General features: G+C 43.2%; 1 pseudogene; it reads left to right on the top strand.

Moving 5' to 3' along the window:
- Positions 1-1,186: 1,186 nt before the first annotated feature.
- Positions 1,187-1,436, top strand: LOC131494775 (bublin coiled-coil protein-like; annotated as a pseudogene).
- The last annotated feature ends 2,815 nt before the right edge of the window (positions 1,437-4,251 follow it).

Below are 4,251 nucleotides of genomic sequence, written 5' to 3'. Positions count from 1 at the left end.
CTCCCAAGTGGCCTCCGGGGGCAGGATGGGACCCCAGGGGATAGGGGAAAGTGAAAGGAGCCTGCAGTGTGGGGTGGAGAATTTCAATTCAGAGATGACATTACTAGCAACCCTATTTTCTTAGGGTAGAAGGTGTGTAACTGGTTCTTCAGAGAGGAATCCAGTGACAAAGAGCGTTACTTATAAAAACCACATATCAAGTCTGTAACAAAAAAGACAGACCATATCTAGTGTTGAGGATGTGGAGAATACGGACCCCTTATATGCTGCTGTGGGAACGTAAAATGGTGCAGTTGCTTTGTTGCTTTGGAAAAGAGTTTGGCAATTTCTAAACATGTTAAAAATGAACTTACTATGTAACCCAAAAATTCCACCACTGGAAATTCGCCCAGGAAAAATACAAGCATGCATCCACACAAAGACATGTATATAAAACTTCCTAGCATCCTTATCCATAACAGACCAAAATTGGAGACAATCCAAATGTCATGAAGAGATAAATGCATCAGGGCCCTCTGGCTGATGCAGCCAGAGAGTGTGCAACCTTGATCTTGGGGTTGAGTCCGAGCCAATGTTACGTGTAGAGATTAGTAAAAAAATTAAAGAAAAAAGAGATAAATGCATTCAAAGTGTTGTGTATTCATAGATGGAACACTATTTAGCTAACAAGCAATGAAGTACTGAGATGTGCTAAAACATGGATAAATCTCAAAAGTATTCTGCCAAATGAAAGAAACCGGATGAGAAAGGCCACATATTATGTGATCCCGTTGATATCAAATGGTCCGAACACACAAATTCATGAAATTGGAAAGCATATCTGTGGTTGCCTAAGGCTAGAGAAGGAGTGGGGATTAACTGAAAATATGCACCACGGAGTGTTTTGGAGGGATGGGAATGTTCTAAAGTCAGATATTGGTGATAATTGCACAACTCTCTATATTTTCTAAAAATCACTGACTTGTACTTATAATGGGTGGGTTTTATAAAACTCAGTCAGGCTGTTATGAACGAGCAAAGCCACATAATACGTAATAGTTTAAAAACTGGTGTGCTTAACGTAAGTACTGAAATACAGGTATTTTATTTGAACATGTGCTTCCCTGGCACCTCCACCTTCTGCCCCGAGCCAGCTGTGGGTGCTGCACTCCACGATCACGCTGCCCCAGTGTCTCTGGAGCCTACAATGTTGGGTTCCAAAGGGGAACTGGGCCTGCCAGTGGAGGCGGGCACGGAAGGCAAGGATGACGGCTTCGGGGATACAGAATGTTACCATCAGCTCCATGCTGGACCAGATCAACTCCTGTCCGGACCACTTGGAGAAGAAGAACAACCACCTCCATGCCCTCCTCCGGGAGCTGCTTGAGTCCATCGGGCAGACAAGCCCTGAATTCCAGCGGCAGCTCGGGGAGGCTGCTAGTGATGTCGGTCCCTAGGCTCTGGGAGCCCCAAACTGCCCCAACCCTGCCTCCCTGGGCTAGGCTCTGGCCTGGGCACTCACCATTTGGCTTAGATACCTTCTCAAGGGCTGGCCTACAGGTCTCCTGGGGGTGTGTCTGTCTATGCCACCCTTCTGCTACTCCCTCTGGTGTGCCTGGGCCAGCCCCCAGCATCCCCTCCTGGGGTCAGGTGTGGGTCTGCAACCCACCCACCTTTGCCTGCCTGCCCCATTCCATGGCATTTCCCACTCTGCCTAGGCCTTGAGTGTCCACATCAAACAAATCTCTAATGAGAGAGAGAGAGAGAGAGAGAGAGAGAGAGAGAGAGAAAGGAGGGAGGGAGGGAAGGAAGGAAGGAAGGAAGGAAGGAAGGAAGGAAGGAAGGAAGGAAGGAAGGAACAGAGGGAGGAAGGGGAAAAGAAAAAGGGGAAGGGAAGGGAACAGACAGGAAAGGAAGGGAAAGAAAGGAAAGGAAGGGAAAGGAAAGGAAAGGAGAAGGGAAAGGAAGGGAAAAGGAAGGACAAAATCTGCTTTCAGCAATATTATAGTTCTTTGGGTGATTATTTTCCTCTGCCATTGAATGTATCTTAATAATTACATAAGAATTTTCACATACAATGAAAATTCTGCTACCAGTAAAATGCAGTCAGCAGGATTTATGAACTAATTTACAGGCAGTTCCCATTTGCAGGTCCATATTGTAGCACCTTCACATCTGAGCAGTAAGGCCCAGGAGTACTCCATACCCCAGAAGCTCTTGCAACATGGAGTCCTGTGAGAGTATTAAATTTGCAGAAATCCTATCTTTTTAGGATTTTCTTAATTTTGATATGGAATGGATATACACATGCTTACAACTACTCAATATAGTTTTCAGTGTATAGCACCTTGCTTTCTGAAAGACTATATGTAAATTCTCTGGCTAATCCCTAATGCCCTTAACACCCCCTGCTAATATACTAGCTACATGAAATACTAGCTACAGGAAATATTTCATTAAAATAACAGTTTCATATCTACAGTGCCTTGAGGAGTTGTACCTTACATTACCCTTGACTAGTTTTTGTTTTTGTTTTTGAAATCAAGAAAATGTTTATAAAGTCCTACGGAGGGGCGCCTGGGTGGCTCAGTCGGTTGAGCGTCCGACTTCAGCTCAGGTCATGATCTCGCGGTGAGTTCGAGCCCCGCGATGGGCTCTGTGCTGACCGCTCGGAGCCGGGAGCCTGCTTCAGATTGTGTGTCTCCCTCTGTCTCTGCCCCTCCTGCTCATGCTCTGTCTCTCTCTGTGTCAAAAATAAATAATAACATTAAAAAAAATATTTAAAAAGCTATACAGAGACCTGATTCAGTGAACTGATAATTTATTAAACAACACTCCTGAAGTTTAAGGGCCACGCCCAGAATATTTATTTTCTAGAGGGGCCTTACTGGTAGAGTTAGGCACATTAGTAATAACAGAAGCATTTTTATGTTCTCTACGCTTCAATAAAAATGATGCCCCATTACTTAAATCCCATAGTTCTGTAAGACAGATGAATAGATAGTCAACACCAAACCTGGAAAGCAGTAATTTCCGTTCAACTGTTATTTTTCTCATGTTCTGTGGCTGCAAATTCTGACAGAAACGGACAATGCAGTTGCTAAAACGAGTATGAAAATGATAATGAGAATCAAGAAGTACAACACTGACAACTAATCAGTTGCCAATAATTGAAACATTTTGGAACAAAGCACCATGAAAAGACAGTTTCTGTAATTGCTAAAGCTGCATAGACAAAGAACACCGTGGCCAAGTAGGTGCCAGTTCTGCACCTGAAGCATTAGCAAGTCTTAAACCTCGACCCCGGGTGGTCAAACAAATGAGAAACCACCAGCAAGAGCTCCCCGCTGGCAAGGAATAGTAGTGTTCCCTAAAATCTCTTTGAGGAAATGAGGCAGAACATTTCTAGGTGCAATGAGACTTTTTAAAAGAACTTCATGCTTTTTTTTCCATACTCTGAAAGATTAAAAGCTACTCCCTGAGTTGTACATGAAAATGACTTTCCAGGGGTGCCTGGGTGGCTCAGCCGGTTAAGCGTCCGACTTCGACTCAGGTCATAACTTCACGGTACCTGGGTTCATTTGTCGGGCTCTGTGCTGACATCTCAGAGCCTAGAGCCTGTTTCGGATTCTGTGTGTCCCCCTATCCCTGCCCCTCCCCAACTTGTGCTCTCTGTCAAAAATAAATAAGTAAATAAGTAGGTAAATAAATAAATAAATAAGAAAATGGCTTTACACACCCAGCAAAGTTATCAGATCTGTTTAGGACTGTTTTTTTTTTTTTAATGGGATATGTTTCTTTTTCTCAGTGACATAATAAGACCTAAGGAAGGCTTCCCTGCCTAGAAATCTCTGAAGCTGTTTTACATTTAAAAAGTTTTTAATTGTGGTATTATACCCAACATAAAATTTACCAAGTATGTTTACGTGCACAATTCAGTACTGTTAACCATGTGCACTTGTGCGAGCCATTTCCCGAGTATTTTTTATCTTGTAAAACTGAACGTGTATATTCACTGAAGTCTATACTCCTTATTTCTTTCCCCCCCACAGCCCCCGGCAACACCATTCTACTTTCTGCCTGTATGAATATAACTACTCTCAGTATCTCATTAAGCAGAATCGTACAGTGTTTGTTTTCTTGGGACTAGTTTATTTCACTTTGCACAGTGTCTTCAAGGTACATCCACAATGTAGCACATGTCAGCACTCCTTTTAAGGGCTGAGTAATAGCCCCTTGTATGTATATACCACATGTTGTGTATCCATTGAT

The sequence above is a fragment of the Neofelis nebulosa genome, chromosome 14, assembly GCF_028018385.1.
Source record: "Neofelis nebulosa isolate mNeoNeb1 chromosome 14, mNeoNeb1.pri, whole genome shotgun sequence".
Classification (NCBI taxonomy): domain Eukaryota; kingdom Metazoa; phylum Chordata; class Mammalia; order Carnivora; family Felidae; genus Neofelis; species Neofelis nebulosa.
The sequence above is the reverse complement of the archived record's forward strand: the minus strand, read 5'-3'. Positions and strand labels throughout refer to the sequence as shown.